This window comes from Girardinichthys multiradiatus, chromosome 18, assembly GCF_021462225.1.
Source record: "Girardinichthys multiradiatus isolate DD_20200921_A chromosome 18, DD_fGirMul_XY1, whole genome shotgun sequence".
Lineage (NCBI taxonomy): Eukaryota > Metazoa > Chordata > Actinopteri > Cyprinodontiformes > Goodeidae > Girardinichthys > Girardinichthys multiradiatus.
Window position 1 is genome coordinate 50,990,401 of NC_061810.1, and position 23,927 is coordinate 51,014,327.

The window sequence follows — 23,927 nt, forward strand, 5'->3', positions numbered from 1 at the left end:
AATGAAAACTTTTAAAAGTCCAACTTCTAACTTCTGGCTGATTTGAGATCAGCCAGACAAACATTAACCACGCAGCAGCAAATCAAAACACAGCTCAGCATAACATAATTCAATCAGTATTGCAACAAGTTAATACCTGAGATTAACTACTGGTGATCCTACATCACCTTAACTGCCTCATCCTGACCAGACCTCTAAATGCACCTATCTGGTTTAATATGAAAAGAACTAAATTACTTTGAAGTTGATTTCTTCTCTCCACAGGTTGAGGATGGATCAGGTCTGAAGAAAAATGGAGGGGGGGGGATCACGCGTCCGTGATCGAATTAAACCGTAATTTCTCCTCTGTCCAGGAGGGGAAAAGATGAACCTTTAGTCGACTGCATACACAAGGAGGAAACTCATCTCCTTGGACATAGAACCTCTGTACGTTTTTTTTTACCTGCGCCGGTTGTGGCACGGTCTTCGATCGGCAAATAAATCCTCTGATCTTTTCGTATCAGACAGATTTCCAGCTTTCAAGCTCTTCCGGGAATGGCCTTGAGGAGCAAAAGTTCGCCTGCAAGTTTTTGTCTCTCCAGATATGCGCCTCCATTGCGCTGTCCTTTGAGACAGGCGGGAAATGGCAACGAAACTTCATCTCCTCTGGGTTTTGTCCTGTTTTAACAGTTCCTGTTGGAGAAAGTTGTTAGTGGTTAGTGCATGTTAGTGGGAGTTTTGAAACATGCACCTCTTTAAACTGGTCCTACGCACTGGTCTCTCCTTTCCCAGACATGGAGACAAGCTCTGTTCTTGGGGAGGAGAGTTCGATGTAGAACTTCATCTGGTTCAGCAAAAGAGCAGCAGCTGGGATGATGGTGTCATTTATTTTCTCTGACAAGCATCCAACCCACTTAATGAAGCTTCATGTCACAGTTAGGAGGAATTTGTTACCTCCTGCTAATTTTGGAGCTGGTTCGATCCAGTTGGTCTGAAGGTGGAACCAAGGTAATGTAACCCCCCTTCGCTGAAGCGGAGGTTGACTGATTGGCTGGGATGGCTGAAACTGGTGGCAGGTTAAACATCCTTTGATGTAGACCTGAGTGTCGTGAGACGTTGGAGGTCAGTACGCCATCTGTTGGAGGGTGTGGAGTGTGGCTTTGCAGCTCCTATGGCCCCCTACAGAAGAGTAATGGGCGTAGGCTAATGTGACCCCCCTTTGGTCTGTTGGAACAATGCTGAAAGCATAGGAGAGCTGTTTGATACCAATCTGCACAATGGAGGTGCACACTCTGGCTGTTTTAAGGAGAGGACAGAGCCCGTCTGCTAAAAGGAGTGTGTGGCTGTGTTGTGCCTCAGTTAAAAGGGGATCTGCTTGGCACAAGCGGTCATACAGCTCTCTACTGATTGATAATTTCTCTAGCCAGAAAGCTAGAAGCACTTCTGGTATGAACATGGTTTCCAGGTGTACACCTTCCACCACTTTGAGGTTTTAAGTTTTCAAACCTGGGTTCTTTAAAGAGCAAAGATTAGATGCATGACTGCATCTGGGAGGAGTTTTCTGGGTGGCTGGGTGCAGCTGTGTCCCAGAGGTGCCCATGTCTGGCACCGACACCACTGGTTTGCTGCTTGCACCCAGTGGTGTTTGCACCTCCTCCTGGACCCAGAGTTGGTCCTGGTGGCAGTCAATGAGTGGGGCCAGCCTGTCCAGCAGGTCCGGGCCACCAAGAAAAAGCTCTGTGTTCAATGTGCACATATAGATGGGGTGCACCAGAGCCATGTCTTCGAGTGTGATGTCCAGCTCCACCCAGCTGGTGATGCTTACATCACAAGCTTCAGTCTGAAATAGTTTAATGAGGGAGAGCATGGCTCTACTCACCTCCTCGAACAAGACTGAGCACATCAGGTTGATCTCTGATCCTGTTTTAAAATGGAAACTCAGTTTGACATGTCCTATACTGGTGGGATAGTTTAGGTAACCTCTATGTTCATTTTGGTTCAGTTTACCCACGAACCATGAAAAAATAGTTTGTTGCGTTTCTTCTGGAGAAGTCCCAAGGGGTTCTTGGAGTTTCCCAGGTTTGTCTCCCCATCCATGCAGGTAGACTCCGATGGCTGTGGAGACTGGGTCCACGCCTAGTCATGCTGGCCGGGGTTTTGGATCCGGTTTCACCGGATGGTCAGTTGCCTCTAATGATGGTGGAGGTTGGGCACATGCCTGGCACACTGCTTCTGTCAGAATCTTGCGGAAGGCATCCTCCATCTCTCTCCTCAGGTTCCATCCTGCATGTTAACTCCACCCTTTACCGTCAGGTTTACCTTTAGGCTTCACGTGATGGTCAGGTCGTCTGTTCGACCGGAAGTGGTCCGACAACTTTGATTGTGGTTGGTACTCAGTACAACCCCCCCGGTCCCGCTGACAAAACTTATGTTGTTCCCTTAAACTGTTCTTAACATGGGTTCTGGTTGAAGGCATTTCTCTGCCTTCTAACGCAAGACTGTCTTCTTCTGTGTGCACCTGTAAAACTCTAACCTCACCTTCTGATCCATCAGTAGGGTGTGCACGTGTTTCCCACACCATCTGAGCGTGTTTATGGATCTCTTGCATGGTGAAGGTTTTTGTTCTACAGTACATAGTAACATTGTAACGTACGCTTTCACGAAGGTTGTGGAGGAACAGAGATGTAAAAACATGTTCCTCCTCTATGCTGGGAGCATTACCACCTTGGAAGTAAGCGGCTCTCAGGCGATGGTAATGCTCTCTGGGTGCTTCGCTTTTATTTTGCTGGATAACGAAAGCACCAAGTGCTGTGGAGGCCCGGTCCGGGTACACAGAATATTCTTCCCTTAAAGCTTCACAGAGGGTTGAATAATGGTCTCGGACAGCAGGGGGCAGGCTCTCCATGAAAACATGGATGTTGTCTTCCAGATGAGCTTCAGCTTTTCTTGTGCTGATGGGCAGCACAGGTCTAAAAGGCAGCGTTTGACTTCCCTAAGATAATCCTCAATGTTTGATTCCTCATTATTAGGGTCAAAACGCTCTATGCCTTGGGCAAGAGACTCAAGCTGGCGTCTGCACGATCCACTCTCAGGGATTGGTGCTGGCCCATCTGAGTCATCATCTGAAGGTTCAATCCTGCTGCATCCCTTGTGTGTCAGGGCATCACGCTTCACCCTTGGGGGAGGCACTGGAGGCTGCTCATGGTACAATGGTGGGCCCTGTGCTCCATGGACTCGGGTCCTGGGCAGCGGTTGAGGGCAGTATGAACCACCTGAGTACCCAAGACGGCTCTCATTTTGCCTTGGCGGAGATGAGGGATTGCAGAGCTGGGTCCTGCAAGTCAAGTATGAAGGTTGCTCGCCCCTAAAACTTGAACCGTTTACTTCTAGTGAGTCCACCTCCAGGTATTGTTCATGGTTGTCTACTACAGTGGGGTGGGACACCGCACCACTGAATGTAATCTGCCTACTCATACCTGTTCTGGACTCTGTGGATGTGTGAGCAAAACCACAAGCTTGGGAAGATTGTCTCTGGAGAGCAGCTTCTACGTTTTCTAGCTCTGAGTGGAAGGTTCTCTCAGGGTGTTGCACGTGCGGCTCACCTTCAGAGGCTTCAACCTGTGAGACAGGATTTATCTCCACCCCCAGTCCTCTGGGGATGGGGGTGTATCCTGGCTATGCTCAGCTACCTCCAACCTTCTGGCTGCTTCCAACCTCTCCTCCACTTCTAACAGTTCACACCTAGTTGCCTCTGCTGTCTGCAAAGTATTATTCAGCATAAACTGTAGTTTAAAACGCTGTTCAACTTCCAACTTGACCCTTCGCTGATATAAAAGAGTGAGCTGTCCTAACACATCGGCTACCTGTCTGTCTTTTGGTGGGTTCTTAATGACCTGGAGCAATTTCTGAATCCTTGCTTCACAATCCTCAATGCTATAATCATTAAGAGCGTTAAGCTCCTCTGATGACAATAAAATCAAAGCTCCAATTGCTTCCTGTGCCTGCATTTCTGTGGGGCCCTCCTGACTCACATCTCCAGCTGCAGTCTGGGATGTTTTCTCCATCTTTGGCCAAAATCTCTGCCTGCCTAGATCCTCTGCCTGCACTAAAGATCTCCAAGGAAGTTGTAAACAGGCTCTTTCAGCGCATGAAAACAAAGAAAGCTGGAGGACCTGATAACGTCACCCCATCATGCCTGAAAGCCTGTGCAAATCAACTCACTCTGATCTTCACAAGGATCTTTGTGATGGAGATTAGGGGCTCCATCCCTATAAGTGATTATTGATACTATTTATTGATATTATATTTATGTATAGAATAAGTGCTGTTTGTTTAGTTCATTTCATTTATAGTGATATTTAGTTAAAACATTCTTTCAGGCAGAAGGACTGGCCATCTTTCTGTGACAGGGGGAATGTGGGGAAATGTCAGGTTAATTGTTGAGTCTTACCTGTGGGTATGTCTCCTTGGTGGGGTGGAGCATACCATTGTCAACTAAGAAGGGAAATGCTCTGCAGAGTTAGATTGTTAAATTTAGATTGATTGTAGATTAGTTTAGTTTAATGATTTGCATGTATGTAACATGTATTAATATTATTTATTATTTGTGTTAGGTGGGGGAAATTATTGTGGTGTATTGTTTCTTGTCTTATTTTGTCACCCCTTCAGCTGGTATGAATTGGAACTACCTTAAGGTAGAAAGCCAGCTTCTGTGTTCTGTTGGAGTTATCCATAAACTCCTGCATGCTCGTTTGTTTGGTAAAGCTAAGACCTCCTATACTGTTATTAATAAAAAACAAAGTAATAAAAGAAACACGAAGACTGCAGTCTTTAGATGCCTGTACAAGGAGAAGATCGTCCGAATCCTTCTGAAACTTCTGATTACTTCCCCAAGAACAGTAGTTTCTATTCCAAAATCAAGGCGTATACTTGTACATGAAAAAACATACATTTTAATCGACTGTCTGATTTCATATCTGGAGCTGTCAGACACCCATTCAGCTGACTTTTCGACACTTCCTGTTTTTCTCCTTTTGACCTTAATTTACATATGTAGAAATATAAAAATATCTTGTTATCACTGGGCAGAAGTTATCTAAGTCCAACACACACAAAGAAGCCTGTTTGGAGGCCTCCAAGTTACACAATACATTTTATTTCACACATTATTAAACATACTTAAGCATAGCCATACCAATCCTATAAGCATAGCATGAATATTTTCCAACGGTTCACAACAGGTGTGTAGAAAATGTGATCGGCAGTTTCAAATAAAAGCCATCACAACTGCATCCTGTTGCCTCGTCTCTTTCCCCGCACGAAGAACGATCCGCCGGTCGTTGTGACAATCTTCAACAAGTCACTGGAGAAATGTGAGGTCCCCTCCTGCCTCAAACGATCCACCATCATCCCGGTTCCCAAGAAACCCACCATTGTAGGATTAAATGACTACAGGCCTGTAGCCCTGACGTCTGTGGTCATGAAATCCTTTGAGCGGCTGGTGTTGAAGCACCTGAAAGACATCACAGGCCTCCTGCTGGACCTCCTGCAGTTTGCTTACCGAGTAAACAGGTCAGCAGATGATGCTGATAACTTAGGTCTACACTTCATCCTGCAACACCTTGACCACCCAGGGACGTACGCCAGGATCCTGTTTGTAAACTTCAGCTCGGCCTTCAACACCATCATACCAGACATCCTCCACCAGAAGCTCACCCAGCTCAACGTCCCAGCCTCCACCTGTCAGTGGATCAACAGCTTCCTGACGGACCGACAGCAGCAGGTGAGACTGGGGAGCATCTTCTCCCGATCCAGATCAATAAGTACTGGTGCCCCCCAGGGATGTGTTCTCTCCCCACTCCTCTTCTCTCTGTACACTAATGACTGCACCTCATCGGACTCGTCCATGAAACTCCTGAAGTTTGCAGACGACACCACTGTCATTGGACTGATCCAGGACGGTGATGAGTCTGCATACAGACAGCAGGTGGATCAGCTGGTACACTGGTGCGGCCAGAACTACCTTGAACTGAACCCACTCAAGACTGTGGAAATGGTGGTGGACTTTCGGAGAACACCACCCCCATACACCCCCCTCACCATCTTCAACAACACTGTATCAGCTGTGGACCACTTCAGGTTCTTAGGAACCACCATCTCTGAGGACCTGAGATGGTCTTCACACATAGACACTGTTCAGAAGAAGGCCCAGCAGAGACTGTACTTCCTGAGGCAACTCAAGAAGTTCAACCTTCCACAGGACCCCACACACCCTGCACATAAACTGCTCAGAGCTTTACCTTCAGGTGGCGCTGCAGAGCACTGTTCACTAAAACCAGCCGACACAGAGACAGTTTCTTCCCCCAGGCTGTTTCTCTGTTGAACATTCAATAGAGTACAAAACAACAGCATACAGATGTTGCAAATGCACCTTTTTATTAGATATGTGTATATTGTACACTGTAAATATGTATATTCTGTAATACAAAAACAAAACCAAAGAGCAAAGTGTACCGGAGTCAAATTCCTTGTTTGTATGTACGCACTTGGCAATAAGGCTGATTCTGAAAATGGATGACCCCAACACTGTTCCTTCAATAAACAGGGCACAGTTAAAGCAAGACTTTACAGACAAGAATAAACCAGGTCAAATAATAAAAAAATTTAATTAGTACAAATAAAATAAAATCAGACATTGTCTAGGTTTCAGTATATTTAATGACATGTGACATTATTTAACACGTCGACAACATGCCTCAACTGCTACATTTAATGAAAATGTGTTTACTTTCACCCCACACTGAATTATTTTCCATAAGCTTCAATAACATGAAATCTTGAGAGAAGCTGTGAATGAGGCGTGATTGAGAAACCTTCCTAAAACAATTGAGGTGATTTAAGCAAGTTTGATTTTTTATTCTGGATTTCATGGCATTTGTGCCAAAACTGACAGGAAGTTTGGGCTGATCAAACATGTCAGTATCTCTATTAGAGAAACTTCCTGTTGGATTTTTTAAGCTTTCAATATGGTTGATCATCCCTTTATTCTAAAAGCATTTGAGCATTTTGGTTTTGGAGAAAGGTTTAAAAGAATGATTCAGCTGCTTCACTCAGACATAAATAGTTTGGTATCATAACCTTCAGGAACTTCTACACTTTTTGATTTTAAAAGAGGAATCCATCAAGGTTGCCCTGCTTCAATTGTGTGGTTTATTATTGTGGCAGAACTGGGTTTTTTTACCAGCAGCAATTTGTATAAAAAAATAATTCAAGTATTGAACCATTAAATGTGATGGGGAACTCCCTGGTAATTACTCAACTAGCAGGTGACACAATACTGTTTCTAAAAGATGACACAAATTTCACAAGTGCTGAGATAGATACAAATGTTTTCTAAAGCCTCTGGTCTGCAATTGAATAGGAAAAAATTTGAAATAATGACTGCTGTTTATAATATTCCAATTAGAAAAGAAGTGAAGTATTTAGGTATTAATATTTCAAAAGATAAAAAAATTAAGAGAGGCTTCCAACATAGAAACTAAAATCCATAAAAGTAATGGGCAACTAGGGTTCAGGTGGTGGGGGTTCGTCCTGTAACTGGAGGGTTGCCAGTCGAATGCCCCCTATGTCCGTCTCAGTCACTGTGTCCTTGGGCAAGACACTTCTTCAACCACCTTGCCTGCTGATTGTGGTCAGAGGACCCGGTGACACCAAAAGATATTTGACCTTTGATCAACACTGTTGTTGTACAACAGTCTCATGAAGAGGATGCTCAGGGTTCTCCATAATGATATTTATTTTATGAAGAATCCTTCTTTGCACAATGTTCTCTAGAGGAGTCCCCAGAAAGGAACCAGCCTTCTTTATTAACTTGTTGAGCTTTTTTAAATCCCTGGCTCTGATGCCAATATCCCAGCAGATGATGGAAGCAGGTGTTTGACAACATCTTCAACTCCAACTCCACAGCGATAAGCAAACTGAAGGAGGTCCTGATGGTTTACTGTTTGCTTACTCAGCTGGGCCAACAGGAGTCTCTCTAGGACCTTCATGATGTGAGATGTCAGGACAACAGGTCTATAGTCATTGAGGACTGATGGGTGAGTTTTCTTTGGTACCGGAACAAGACAGGAGGTCTTCCACAACACCGGAACCTTCTTCTGGGCCAGGCTAAAATTCAAGAGGTGCTGCAGAATCCCACAGAGCTGATCTGCACAGGCCTTAAGGACTCTAGGGCTGACATGATCTGGACCTGCAGCCTTTTTCTGGTTCAGTCTTTCCAGTTGTCTCTTCACTTGACTTCTAGAGAAACACAGGTGGAAGGGGGAGGCAAAGGGAGCATCAGCATCTTCTGATATGGTTGAGGGCAAACATGCAGAAGCAGAAGGGTCCATGGCTGAGGTGGAAGATAAAACATCTGAGGTGTGGCGGGAAAGCTGTGGGTCAAAGGAGGGTGGGATGTCTGTTTGGCTGTGAGCAGGAGAGGAGGATGCTGAACTTTACCTATTGAAGAATGTGTTCAGTTCATTGGCTCTGTCCAGACCTACATCGGTCTGATCATCCTTCTGCTTGAAGCCTGTGATCTTCTTCATCCTTGACCACACATCTCTGATATTGTTTTGCTGGAGCTGCTCTCCGGCTTCTTCTTGCACACCTAATTGCTGTCTCTTATATTGACTTTAAGTTGCTTCTGTATACTCCTCAATAATTGCCTGTCTCCCTCTCTGAAGGCTTACTGCTAACAGTTCAATATCTGGACTGCAGAGATGACACTTCACAGTAACATGCCCTGGATGACACCATCTGTTGTTGACAAGTACTGCTAGTCCACCTCCTTTAGTTTTGCCCCTCCTCTTTAAATCTCAGTCTGCTCGTGTGGTCAGAACACTTGGCAGAGTCAGGGATATGATCCTGCAGCCATGTCTCAGTAAAACACATAATACTGCATTCTCAATACCCTGGCTGGGTCCTTTGTAAGGCTTGGAGTTCATCCAACTTGGTTCCCAACGATCTCACATTGTCCATCAGAATCGATGGAGGAGATGGTGTGAACATCCTCCTTCTCTCTCTTCTCTTTGCTCCTGCTCTGCATCCACGGTGCTTCCTTTTCAACTCTTTAGGGATTTGGGGTTGTAGTTTAAGTAATATTTTAGCCTTTGAGATATTAATCAGCTACTCCCGGTTGAAAAAAACAACCCCATTGCCATCAGTATCAGCAAAAACCCTTCCAGCTGCACAGCATCCGATACCGGAGAGGATAATCGTACAGAAAAAATTCTAATTTATCCACCACAAGAGGAATCTGAGTTCTTAAAAAGAATTAAACAGAATGAAAAGTAACAGAGCTACTCTAACCCGCTGCCACCTTGAGCGGTGCATTTCTAGAATAAAGTGTTAAAGGTACATCCTCCTGCTATGATTCAGCTAATTAAAGGCATGATGACATATTCAGCAAGACAGAAAATGTAATAAGTTCATAAGAAACACTGACTTCAATATTTTTTTCATCAACTCTGAGAAGAAAACATTTGTTTAAAGACAATCACTTTAAAGAAAATCAGAACCAAATATATTTTTTTCCACTCCCACCAAAATTAAAAGAAATTCATTTCAAAATGATGTATGACGTTTACCCTTGTAACGACATTTTGCAAAATAAATTTAACATCAATCCCAACTCGTGTTTTTTGAGGCTCAACTATTAAGACAGAACACCTTTTTTTCACTACAATGTTGTAAATGTTGTTTGGAAAGATTTTCAAAACTGGACCATGTAAAGGAAATCTATTCCAAATTAAAATTTTGATATGATAAAAGTTGGTCTTCTAAAGGGATGACATATCAAACTATGGTAATAAAAATGTAATCCTTCTGGATACATTTTCTTAAACTTCACCCTCCTTTTCAACATTTTTAGGTAAATTATTCTTATTTTAAAAAGTGTTAAGTTGTGGTAACAACAGGAAGCCCATTATTTTATACCATTATACATTATATTATACATAAATGATTTAAGTATTTTTTGTCCTTTTGCAATGGGATTTTGATCTTTACACGTTTTTATGTTTTTAAACTGTATTTATATTTTTTCTGCTCAGGTTATCGTATTAATACTGCGCTTGTTTTGCTGTAAAATGTGCCTTGTTGGATTGTATATGAATTTTTAATAATAAAAAAAAGCTTCCTGTTGGAGGATCTCTACCTGATCCACACAGAGATCTGCTGCTGGCTGGGAGCATGGCGCTCTCTGGTGGCAGAATCAGGCTACTGCAGGAGCTGCTGCATGATGACATCATCGGGCCTTCAGGAGCTGCATCATGAATAAACCTGATGCTGAAGACCTTCAGACTGAAGCTCCAGGGCCCAGGTGTCACCGCTGCTCCAGATTAACCGTTCGATTTCTCAGAATTCCTCAATAGAAACAACCTGCATTGTTCAGTTAGTATTTTTTCCCTGCTGACTGCACGTCTCTTGTGAGCTCAGTCTAACATCTGTCCTTTCCTGCGTTACAGGCTGCAAAATATCCCCAAAAGGTTGAAACAAATAGAATTCAGATCAACTAACAAGATTATACTAAATATTAAAGGACCTTAAACCAGGGCCAGGTACAAGCTTGAGTTTGGGGAAAAAAAAAGATTTTCTAGATAATTGTAGGAAGAAATGGACAGAGATCACATTTTTTCAAGGGACCTCTATGAAAATGATTTTCAACCCTGGTCCTAAAAGCACACTGCAGGTATTAGGTGTCTCCCTGCTTCAACACACCTGATATAGATGACTGCAGTTCAGCAAAAGCCTGTTAATCAGCCATCAATTGGAATCAGGTGTGATGACCAGGGTTGAAAACCACTGTTCTATGCAGTTTCACAAAAACCTTCTAAACACATGGCTGAGGAAGAAGGGGGTAAGACTGCTGGACTGGGCCGTCTGCAGGATGGGAAGACCCACCATCATCAGACACATTGAGATGTGTTTGCAAGAAGAATGAGTCAAAAACTAAACTTGGACCTCTTCATGCTTGGGATGGGAAAATTAGAACGTTGGAGAGCTGCCCTGGAACAACTGGTTCATGTTTATGAAGAGAATAAAAGAATCATCCAAAGTTTTGAAAAACTTTATTGTAACCTCCCCCACCTCATTGATGAATAAAACTCAACTAACAGTATCAGAGCTGAACATTTCAGTCAATAAAACCCAAAAGGTTCAGTCAATCAGGTATCCTCTGATTGACTGAACCCTCTCACATTCCAGTATATTCACCCTAAAACCCCTATGTTAAAGCCCGACCTAGAACTACTTGATGCAGAACCATCAGCAGTAAATGTTCTGGTTCATTCTAAAAGCCAACAGTGGGACTGGCTAAATGTTTCTGAGATTCAAATGTTTGAACATTCTGAGGACTCTAAATGTTTCTAGTAAGGAGATCCCTGGAGATAAATGGTATTAAATAACCCAGTCAGACCACAGCCTTATGTTTGATCCAGTCCTAGTCCAGATCTGACGACAGCAGCACCGAAACTGAAGGTTTTCAACAGTTTGTCCTGAAAGACTAATGGACTCCACATGAACGCCACATGGACCCCCTATAGGCTCAGTGGGGAGCCTATGAGAAGTTCAAGATCCGGGATCGATCCTGGAATCAGAGCTCATGGTCTGGTCTGAGGGTTGTTGATGAACGTCTTCAGGATTCCTGCTGCTCAAACACAACGCTGTATTTTCTTTAGGTTCTGATTTTCTCAACCAACGCTACAAAAATCAAAACCTAAAAAAACCACAGAGCTGCAGCTCAGCGGCGCCACCACCAGATACAAAGATAAAGGTCCGTCTATTAATCATCATGAGCAGCAGCGTCACCTGCTGGTCAGACTGATTTCATCTGCAACTCTACAACAGACATGAAATACGACGGGTTTAAAACCTGAAGAGACGAGTTTCTGATCATGTCATGATGCGCAGGAAATCGCCATGACAAGAGATGAAAACCGTCTGCATGGACACACGGAGTCGGAGCTGCCGAAGATCCCCTGAACACAACAGGGAAGGAGAGATGGATAAAGGGAAGGAGGATAGAAGGCTGGAGGATAAGAGATGGGATGAGGGACAGAGGGAGGGAGGATAACAGACGGGAGGTAGGGTGGGAGGATTAGAGATGCAGAAACAAGAAGTAAAATCATTTGAGTCTAAACCTCCCACTTTGTTTCAGACCGCCTGAATTTGTTTTAATTTCATCAACTTAGAGGAAAAACAAACGTTAAACCTGAAACAATGAAGAACTGGACGGACACCACACAAACTGAGGTGACATCATCACTCTCCCTTCTCTGCTGTTGCCAAGCAACAGGCTCCCTGCACAGCCGCAATGATGACTAAAGCTGCATCATTTGTCAATAACCCTTCACCTGCTACAGGTGGCAGTATCAACCTGAATATTTCACCTGTTTCTGCATAACACCAGCAGAACGCTGGTCTGTTTGGATCCAGATTTAATGTCCAGTTTTACCAGAACTTTTAACTGAGACACACTGGAGAATGGCTCTGAGGGGTTTCCTGACGCTCACCAGAGGTTGCTGCAGAATTCTGGGGCTCAGTATCTCCCCCTTGTGGTTGCGGATGGAGAGTTCCCAGACAATGTCCAGCACCTTCGGTCAGAGCCAATTACTCTGCAGCATTACTGTAGACAGGAAGAGGAGGCAGGTCATTACCACACATTAACCCTGCTTTAAGCTTTAGTGGCGCCCCCTGCTGTTTTATTCCTGTGAGGATTATACCTGTTCCAACCTTCTCAGATAAAGGTTACCGCCTCACCATCAGTGTTGTTGCTATTTGTACCGACTCTGATTCAGACACCGAACGCAGCAGAGACAGATTTTAGATGTGCCCCTGCTCTAGTACAGCTGAGTTGGATCCTCCTCAGCATGTCATGAAGTTCTGCCAAGGCCTGGGGATCAGCCCATCATTTTATTTTACTGCGAGGAACCAGGCAAACATCTAGAACATGCAGACACAGAGCCCTGAGGACTAACATTGAACAAAGCTTCTTTAAGTATCTTTTTTTATTTGATCGTGTTTCAAATAATAATTAAATCCTGCAGAGGTCAAGTCTCCTCTGATTGGGTCACCCCTTCCACATGCCAAAACAAAGAACTTTCCACCCAGCAGATCAGAACCGAGTTTATCTGAGACCAATCCTAGCGTTTTTCCACTAAAAGAACTCTTGTTCTTGAACCGGTTGAATTTTGGTGTTTTGTTGAGCACCAACATGAGTTTCCACCAGTCTTGCAAACCAAGCAGGAGGAGGGGGGGGCTTGGTAGAGAGGCAGCAGATCTTCCTGAGCTGCTTAATGTTCCTTCTAATGCAGAAAGAGAGCATCCATAAACTACAGTTAATATGGAAGAGGCAACGGCGAGGCAAGAACAATGGGATGTACATTGTTTTCATCTTCATATTTTCAGCATCCCTGAGTGTAACAGAAAGCAATAGTTATTAGTGTTTTGTGTGTTTTTTACAAACATATTTAATGTTTATACAGTATATTCTTCATCTTCATCACTGGTTCGAAATCACGTAACTGGAGCGGTCTCCGAACCGCGTTGGTGGAAAAGGGGTATCACTCTCTATAATCTGTATTTCCTGTCAGAGTTCAGAAACAGATTTCTGTTGGATGCTAACAGTTCACTGACAGAAGGAGACATCCAATAAATACAATAAATCCAGGAAAATGTATGCATAAAAACATAGGTTATGAGAAAAAGGTATAAAAAATATTAAACTGTAATGAAAAATATTCTTATAAATTACACAATTAAATGTTTCTCAAATTAAAAAGGCCTATACAGAATTAGAACGAAAATTTATATTTTAAAAGGTTCTTTATGTCATCCTTGTTATTTTAAAATACACCACATAAGAATAAATTTATTCTTTTAGCATTTTTATTATTTTATTTCTGCTGCAGCGTCTCCTGGTGGTGCAGCAGGACAACAGATTTTGTTTAACATCTCGTTTTTTTTTTAGGTCTGTTACTGAGAGGTCTGAGCTGGATCTGAATAAACATCCCAGCAGGTGATTTATTTATTTAGCCTCACAGAAACCTGCTGCAGCAAGAGGATTATGTTACTATAAATGAGTCAACTCCTACTAATTATTTAAATTTTCACATTCCTCAAAATACTGGGCGAGGAGGAGGAGTAGCAACCATCTTTCAGTCCGATTTATTGATTAGTCCCAGACCAATCAATAGCTACAACTCTTTTGAATATTTAATCCTTAGTTTTCCTCATCCAAATTGTAAAGCACTAAAACCTCTTCTGTTTGTTGTTTTGTACCGTCCACCAGGTCCTTACTCTCAATTTGTAGATCAGTTTTCAGACCTTTTATCTGATTTAGTGTTAAATACAGATAAGGTTATTATAGTGGGGGATTTTAACATTCATGTTGACACTGAAAGTGATAGCCTAAATATAGCGTTTAATGCTATCTTAGACTCAATTGGCTTTGCTCAAAACATTAACAAACCTACCCACCTTTGTCTTCATTCTCTGGACCTTGTGCTGACATATGGTATTGAGTGTAAAGACATAACAATATTCTCTCATAACCCTGTCCTGTCTGACCATTTCTTAATAACCTTTGAGTTTAATTTAACCGAGTACTCCACACCTGAAAGAAAATTTCATTATAGTAGATCATTATCAGATGATGCTGTAACAACCTTTAAAGAATCTGTTCCACTTTTAATTTCCTCATTATCACTGAAAAACACAGTGGAGGGCAATAATTTTGTTTCTGCCCCTTCACAAATTGATTCTCTTGTTCATAATGTTACTTCATCATTGTGTGATGCATTAGACAATGCAGCCCCCTTGAAAAAGAAGGTAATCATTAATAGGAGGCTAGCTCCTTGGTTTAATTCAGAGCTGCGTACTTTAAAGTACAATGTTAGAAAATTGGGAGAGAAAATGGCGCTCTACACACCTAGAGGATTCCTACTTAATCTGGAAAAATAGCCTACTGTTGTATAAAAAGACACTTCACCAAGCTAGAACAGCTTATTTCTCATCATTAATAGAAGTGAACAAGAATAATCGTAGGTTTCTCTTTAGTACAGTTGCTAAACTTACACAGAGTCATAGCTCTGTTGAGCCATCCATTAGCTCTTAGCAGTCATGACTTTATGGGATTCTTCTTAAATAAAATTGATTCTATTAAAAAGAAAATCTTTGACATACTCCTGAAGATGATTACTTTATCCTCAGCAAGTGAGACAACATTGGAAATAACTGCAGAACCTGATCTGTGTTTGGACTGTTTTGATCCTGTGGAGCTTCCTGAGTTATCAGAAATATTAGCTTCATCTAAACCTTCAACTTGTATGTTAGACCCAATCCCAACCAAATTATTTAAGGAAGTGTTCCCTCTGATTACCAGCCCCATTTTAGGTATGATTAATCTATCTTTAGTAAATGGATCAGAACCACAGATGACTTTTACAGACCTTTATCCAATCTTCCATTCTTATCTAAAATTCTTGAGAAAATAGTTGCTAATCAAATGTGTGAACATTTATACAGCAATGACCTGTTTGAAGAGCTTCAGTCAGGTTTCAGAGCTCATCATAGCACTGAAACAGCTCTGCTGAAAGTCACTAATGATATTCTTATGGCCTCAGATAATGGACTTGTGTCTGTTCTGGTTCTGTTAGATCTCAGTGCTGCATTTGATCCAGTCGATCATAATATTCTCTTAGAAAGGCTGGAATATGCTGTAGGGATCAGGGGAACAGCGCTAGGCTGGTTTAGATCTTATCTGTCTGACAGATTCCAGTTTGTTCATGTAGATGATAAATCATCTTTAAACTCCAGGGTTAATTGTGGAGTACCACAGGGTTCAGTACTTGGGCCAATTCTCTTTACTTTATATATGCTTCCAATAGGTCAAATTATCAGGCAGCATGGGATACATTTTCACTGTTACGCTGATGATACTCAGCTTTACTTATCCATAAATCCTGATGAACCCAACCAGTTAGATAGACTACAAGCATGTCTTGAAGATATAAAAACTTGGATGACTTTAGATTTTCTGCTTCTAAATTCAGACAAGACAGAAGTTGTCGTCTTTGGACCGGAGTCTTTAAAAAAGAAACTGCTTAGTCAATCACTTAACCTGGATGGCATTAAATTAACCTCCGATAATAAAGTAAAAAACCTTGGTGTTATTTTTGACCAGGACATGTCATTTAAATCCCATATTAAACAGGTTTCTAGGATTTCCTTCTTTCATCTCCAGAACATTGCCAAAATTAGAAATATCCTGTCCAGGAGTGACGCTGAAAAACTAGTCCATGCATTTGTTACTTCAAGGCTGGACTATTGTAATTCTTTACTATCAGGATGTCCACAAAATGCAGTTAAAAGCCTTCAGCTGATTCAAAATGCTGCAGCAAGAGTTCTGATGAAAATTAAAAAGAGAGATCATATTTCTCCTATTTTAGCTTCTCTTCATTGGCTCCCTGTTAAATCCAGAATAGAATTTAAAATTCTCCTCCTCACATATAAAGCCCTTAATGATCTAGCTCCATCATACATCAGAGATCTGATTGGTCCATATGTTCCTAACAGAGCACTTTGTTCTCAGACTGCAGGTTTACTGGTGGTTCCTAGAGTCTCTAGAAGTAGAATGGGAGGCAGATCCTTTAGTTATAAGACTCCTCTCCTGAGGAACCAGCTCCCAGTTTTAGTCCGTGAGGCAGACACCCTGTCTACTTTTAAGGCTAGGCTTAAAACTTTCCTTTTTGATAAAGCTTATAGTTAGAGTGGCTTAGTTTATCCTGAGCTATTATCCTTATTTTTGACCTCCGTCTTCTTCCCTCCCTGTTGGTTGGAGTAAGGGGGAGTCAGGTTTAGCCTAAACCGGCTCAGTTATGGTTGGGGTCCAAACACACCCTCCATTTCTGCTACCTGTATGACCCCTTCTCTTTTCCAATGGTTATAATCAGTCTGACAGAGAGAGGTATCCCAATCCTTGTGGTTTTTAGTATAACAATGACCATCAGTGGGACCCTTTGTGGGGTTCCTTGAGACGACATTGTTGTAAATAAGCGCCGTTTAACTAAATAATCTGAACTGAAACTATCTCTGTAGTTATGCTGCTATAGGCTTAGGCTGCTGGAGGACATAATGACCACTTTCACCCTCTTCGCTACATTCTCATACTACTCTCCAATTTAGCATTATTTGCTGTTATTTCAGCTTTTAACTTTATGTTCTCTCTCTTTTCTCTTCCTAGAAGCTACACCTGGCCTGACTCTGTGTCTACCTGTGACAACTTTCTGAAGAGGGGCATCGTCTGAGCTTCTGCTGGCAACAACTTAATGCTCACCTTCTACCAATGATCCACATAGCCCTGTCTTTCAGTGTTTAACCCTTTCTCTCTCCTAGACATGGCTATTGACTGAGCTTCTACTGTAACTAACTCTATGTTCTCTCTTTCAGACTCTAACCTTGAAAACTGGCTCAGAGTTTATCTGTTCTTTCTTTCTAGATGAAACGACTAAAGGAGCTACATCCATTAACATTTACTTTTCCTTCCCATAGAAAGTACTCCTGGATCAGTGCTTCTTTGTTCTCTTTGTGTCTCTGCTCTGTTCTCTCAAACCTCCAGTCGGTCGTGGCAGATGGCCGCTCACACTGAGCCTGGTTCTGGTTCTGCTGGAGGTTTCTTCCTGTTAAAAGGGAGTTTTTCCTCTCCACTGTCGCTACATGCATGCTCAGTATGAGGGATTGCTGCAAAGTCAACACCAGTGACTGTCCACTGTCTCTACATGCTCATCCAGGAGGAGTGAATGCTGCAAGTCACTGACTGGATGCAATCTGCTGGGTTTCCTTAGATAGAAAAACTTTTTATCCAATTTGAATAAATAACTGAATCTGACTGAACTGTTCAATGGTTAGGATTACTGTAAATTCCGGACTATAAGCCGCTACTTTTTTCCCACACTCTGAACAATTCGGCCTATAATACGGTGCGGCTAATGCATGTATTTTTTTTTTTCATGGCGCCGAAAACATTTTGCCTGGTAACAGTAGACCAATAAAATTGATGAGTAGTTCAGAGGTCCAATGAAATTGTGCGATTCATTACGATATTGTAAATCAGTCATTTGTACTCATCAACATGGAAAACACTCGAAGAAAAGCATATGATGCAGCTTTTAAGTTAAATGCGATTGGTCTGGCGATTAAAGAAAGAAATCGAGCTGCTGCACGTCATCTTGGCATAAAAGAATCGATGGTGAGACAGTGGACACGCCAGAGCGAAGAACTGAGTTGATGCAAAAAGACGACAAAAGGCTGATATATGTCGGTATATATATTTCCAGTCAACAGGAGATATTTGAATGTTGTTCGTGCACTGTTCAGTTAAAAGCATATATGGTACGGTACATACATATATTTAAAAGTGGCCATGTTGGAGTCACTGTTTGGCAAAAAAGTATTTGTTGGGTCCCAGCCATGGATTTCAACATTAAACTCCGGTACGAACTCTTCTGGAACTTTTCAAAATAAAGTGCATTAACCTTCTTCCGGCACAGCCAGGAAACGGGATAACAGCGGACTTCCTGTGACGCCACTACGCAAATAAAAGCACAGCTGTTGCTACATCCGCTCTCTTTCCACACGGCCTCTAGTGGGTCCGGTCAGGAGAGGCCCAGAGCGCTGAGGTCTTTTTCTGGCAAAAAGACATAAACTCTTCAAACTGGATCCAAGAGTGTCATAAGATCACGCGATCATATGCACAAGTTAAGTATGAGTGAAGCACTGTTTGTGTACCCGGTGATTTCATTCATAACGAGGGGAAATTAAGGTATAAGCATGGCTTTACTTTCTCTCTGAGGCCTGCCGAAACTGTCGCAGTTACCGTGGTTACGGTAATGAACAGCTGGTTGACAGACAGAACGAGCCGTCTTTCAAGCCACAGCTCCAGAGGTCAAGTTAGCTGAAAGCTAATCGCTTGTTGACTATGGACGTTTCTTCAAACTTCACCCCTTGGACAACATTTCCTCACCATGGTTCATGAGGTTAAGGGTTTTGGGCAAAAAAATAATAGAAAGATTTGGATTGAAATGATCTAAACGTTTTTCGTTTTTATGAAGTTTGGTTTTGTTTGTGTGAAACTCAGCTTTCTTGGTGCTAGAAGAATATCTGCAGCACAGGTGCCCTGTTTGTGTTCTTTGTGTGTTTTTAAAGTTAAATCAAACTTTACTTAAAGGGTGATTTTAAACAGAACATTGATCATAACGTGTCGTCCGTGCTTATGCATTTTAACCCTTTTATTACCCTGGTATTTTAAATGTATGTGTTGATTCTGGTGCTAAGCTATTAGCTTCTTTGTTAGCTCAACGCTAACCAGTAAGAACACGTGGTTGCTGCTAAAGAGTATTTAACAGAAAGGTTGTTGATTTTCAATCTAGTAAATAATGTGTCCCTAACATTATTTTACTAGATTTGATAACTAAGTAAACACCATTAAGCCCCATTTCTCCAGAAAGATTTGGCTCTTTTCCAAAATACTCCCTTAATAATATTTCTTTAAATATTATTTTAATAAATAAAGGCAGCTAATTAAAAACCGTTGAGAATTATTCATCCAGAAGGTTGGTTTTATTCAGCAGATCATTATTTAAAACATTATTTTATTAAAATAATATTTTATCTGATCTTACATTGTGAAGGGTTGTCTAAACGTTTGCTGATTATTGTCTAAGTTGGTTCCAAGACTAATTTAACTTCATTTCCAGATTCTTCAAGATAATCCTTGGTTCTCAAACATAAACATTGCATGGTAATGTTGCATCACTCTTTTGGTCATAATTATCAATCATCTTTAATCAACTTGTTTATATTGTACATAGTCCATTAGTCTTCGTTATTCTTTAATTCTGCTTGATAGTTTAGTTGAATTGTTTTAGCAAAGTAAAGAGTTTGTTGATTGAAATATGTTTGACTTTGAGTTGACTTATTTTTGTTAATAAATTCTTGTATTTTAATAAATTGTGTGAATTCATTCCATATATGTGCAGAGTTTATGCTGTTCAATAATGTCAGAGCTCGTCTCACACCTTTCTATTCTGTCCTAATACCATCTCCTTACTGGGCTGGTATTCACAGGACAACCCTTAACAGACCCAAATATTATTTGATCAAATATTAATATTAACTATTAAATAATATTCTGAGATTAATAATCACAACACATTTGTAGCCTAATATTTACTATATTTGTTTGTGCTACCATACAGATTAAATTAAAAGTTAAAAAAATCCTCAGGTGTCATATCTTTCTGTGTCAATATATCATACAACGTGGGACACCTGCGGCTTAAAATCTGGTGTGGCCTGTACAAATACAAAATTGATTTTCTTTCTAAAATTAGAGCGTGCTGCTTTTAATCAGGTGCGCTCTGTAGTCTGGAATTTGCGGCAATTGGAATGTATGAACCTGACATTTGTGAAGTGCCTTGAGACAATATGTGTTGTGAAATGGCGCTATATAAATAAACTGAATTGAAATTGAATTAAAAATATTAAAGTTGGGCTAAATCAGTTTACAATGTAACAATTTGAAGCTCATAGCTGCCATTCCTCCCAGGAACTGTCCACAGACTGTCTGTCTAATTTTCACTGGTTTCTTTAAGGTTTTTGTGGAGATATTAAAGAGGTTCTCAAAACTTCTTCCTTTACAGATCAGAATCAGAATCAGCTTTGCAGCTTTATAGAAACATCTGTAAACTAGGTGTTTCTGCTCCGCTGATCATTTCCCATCTATGCAGCATTTTAAGGTAACCAACTCTGATTTATCATGTTTAATGGACCCGATTCAATTCATAGAATCCATTTGTGATTTTTTTTTTTCACAAACGGGTCTCAGCTTACGAGCATCATGAGAATAAATACCTATCATATCCCATCATACAGAAATACATGATCATCTTTTCAATGGAAGTTATTAATGCCAAATATTTTCTGGTCTTTTACATTAAGGCGTGTCAGTAATGTTCATGTTCAAGGATTTAAACTGTCTTAATCTGGTTATTTAAATACAGCAAGCATCTTTAAACTGGTCTTTCCAGTGACCCCAGTTACAGTTAAAAAAAATTGACTTGCTAAAATTGTGTGGTTTTGTTTTGGTACCTTTTGGTTTCCATAGAGTCTTTTATAAAAGCTATTTCTCGTCACTGGTTGGGAGAACTCATTTCTTTGAATAAAAACGCTAATTTGAGAAAAATCCGCCTCACAGAACATCCATCTTAAGATGGAAGAGACCATAAAGAAGCAGCGTTAAGGATAACCTTCAGAATGCTGGAATCTGATCACACAATGAAAAACTGCTGTTTTATTCTCTGCGGACATTTCCCCGGGCGGTAACGGGAACTCTAACGGTTATTGCGGCTTACACTGAGGCACCGAGTCGCTGTTTAGTACAGGATTGGGTTTTTCCTTCAGGACTGAATCACAGCGACTAGAGTCACCGCCCAGTCACGTAGCTGACGATCCTTTGAACATAATGCTAACGATAACCTTACAATTCAGAAAATAAAGACAATTATTTGAATAAGCTGATTTTATGTAAGCCGAACCAAAGAAAGTGTTGTTTTAATTTGATATCGATCGTATCTTAATTCACAACAGACAACTTGGGTTTTATAAATTACCCTTTACAAAATTTGGAGCTTTTTAAATCTAGTTCGTGCTAGCAGTTAGCTGCTAACGTTACCGCAGCTGTCTGACGGTCAGTCCACCGCTGCAGCGCAGACAGACGAACAAACGGACTGTCAGTGGCCCCTTTCCTCCGTGTCCTCACCTCCTCCGTGGGCAGCAACGATGTTCCCCGACTGCGTCCTTCAGTTCCCGCGGACCCGACATCACGTTATCAGAGTGATTGACCGTAAAACTCGGACTCCGTGTCTCCTCCGTTTCGGAGGTAAGATGTCGGCAGCAGAAGCGGCGCGTCAGCTGACGGAGACCGGCCGCTTTCCATTCAGAGCACCGCCCTGCGGCGCTCCGTGGTATGGAAGGCAGGTAGGGCCGAAAATACGGGAGGCTACATTTTTTTCATATTGCAAACAAAAACAGCAAAACAAAACAAAAAAACAATGCATGTAGCATTCCATATTTCTATGTACACTGAAAACAATAACAATGTAAGTTAGAGGTATTTCAGAAGTGTTTAATTTTCTAAAATGAATAAGGTAGTAAACAAATGTCCTGTATATTACATCAGAATCAGCTTTATTGCCAAGTTCGTACATACAAACAAGGAATTTGACTCCGGTACACTTTGCTCTCTGGGTTTTTTTTGTTTTTGTAGGCGTTATAAAATATATTATGCATATATCTTTATGTCCTTAAATATACATATATACAAACATACACATATACAAAGGTGCATTTGCAACATCTGTATGCAGTTGTTTGGTACACTCTTGAATGTTCATCAGAGAAACGGCCTGGGGGAAGAAACTGTCTCTGTGGCGGCTGGTTTTAGTGCTCTGTAGCGCCACCTGAAGGTAAAGCTCTGAACAGTTTATGTGCAGGGTGTGTGGGGTCTGCAGAGATGTTAGCAGCTCTTTTCTTGACCCTTGACCTGTATAAGTCCTGGATGGAGGGAAGGTCAGCCCTGATTATTCTCTCTGCAGTCCTGATTATTCGTTGCAGTCTGGACCTGTCCTGTTTTGTGGATGATCCAAACCACACTGAGATGGATGAAGACAGGACAGACTGAATGATAGCAGTGTAGAAGATGACCAACAGCTCCTGTGGAAGGTTGAACTTCTTGAGTTGCCTCAGGAAGTACAGTCTCTGCTGGGCCTTCTTCTGAACAGTGTCTATGTGTGAAGACCATCTCAGGTCCTCAGAGATGGTGGTTCCTAAGAACCTGAAGTGGTCCACAGCTGACACGGTGTTGTTGAGGATGGTGAGGGGGGTGTATGGGGGTGGTGTTCTCTGAAAGTCCACCATCATTTCCACAGTCTTGAGTGGGTTGAGTTCCAGGTAGTTCTGACTGCACCAGTGTACCAGCCGATCCACCTGCTGTCTGTATGCAGACTCACCACCATCCTGGATCAGTCCACTGACAGTGGTGTCATCTGCAAACTTAAGGAGTTTCACGGACGAGTCCGATGAGGTGCAGTCATTTGTGTACAGAGAGAAGAGGAGTGGGGATAGAACACACCCCTGGGGGGCACCAGTACTTATTGATCTGGATCGGGAGAAGATGCTCCCCAGTCTCACCTGCTGCTGTCGGTCCATCAGGAAGTTGTTGATCCACTGACAGATGGAGGCTGGGACGTTGAGCTGGGTGAGCTTCTGGTGGAGGATGTCTGGTATGATAGTGTTGAAGGCCGAGCTGAAGTCTACAAACAGGATCCTGGCGTACGTCCCTGGGTGGTCGAGGTGTTGCAGGATGAAGTGTAGACCTAAGTTGAGTACTCATTGAGTGGAGTAAACCATGGCTTGTTGTTCCCAAAGGTGCAGAAGCTCTTAGTCTCTGTCTGTAGGTTGGGATGAGGTGGATTAGATAATGATCTGAAAAACCCAGAGCAGCCCTGGTAACAGCATGATATGAGTCCTTTAAAGCTGTGTAACAATGGTCCAGTGTGTTTTTGTCTCTGGTGGGACACTTAATATGCTGTCTGTATTTGGGGAGTTCATTTGAGAGGTTTGCTCTGTTAAAATCTCCCAGTATTATGATGAAAGAGTCCGTGTATTTTTTCTCCAGGTCTGTAATCAGCTCATCAAGATGTTTTTCAGCAGCAGAAGTGCAGCCATGAGGTGGAAAATATGAGGCAATTATTATAAACGAGGAAAACTCTCTCGGTGAATAAAACGGTTTACAGATTATGGAAAATGACTCCAGATCAGGACTGCATGTTTCTCCAGCACTTTTACGT

The 23,927-nt window shown here is 41.8% G+C and overlaps 1 long non-coding RNA gene across 3 annotated transcripts; it reads right to left on the reverse strand.

Moving 5' to 3' along the window:
* Positions 1–8,214: 8,214 nt before the first annotated feature.
* On the reverse strand, positions 8,215–22,012 carry LOC124883720. Of its 3 annotated transcripts, none has more exons than XR_007042294.1 (3): positions 21,839–22,012; positions 11,894–12,049; positions 8,215–8,274 (listed from the first exon to the last, which is right to left on the reverse strand). It is a non-coding gene; the product is annotated as an uncharacterized LOC124883720 (long non-coding RNA). The 3 variants fall into 3 exon arrangements; XR_007042293.1 differs by having other exon boundaries at positions 8,221–8,277; XR_007042292.1 differs by lacking the exon at positions 8,215–8,274 and having other exon boundaries at positions 11,074–12,049.
* Between the last annotated feature and the right edge of the window lie 1,915 nt (positions 22,013–23,927).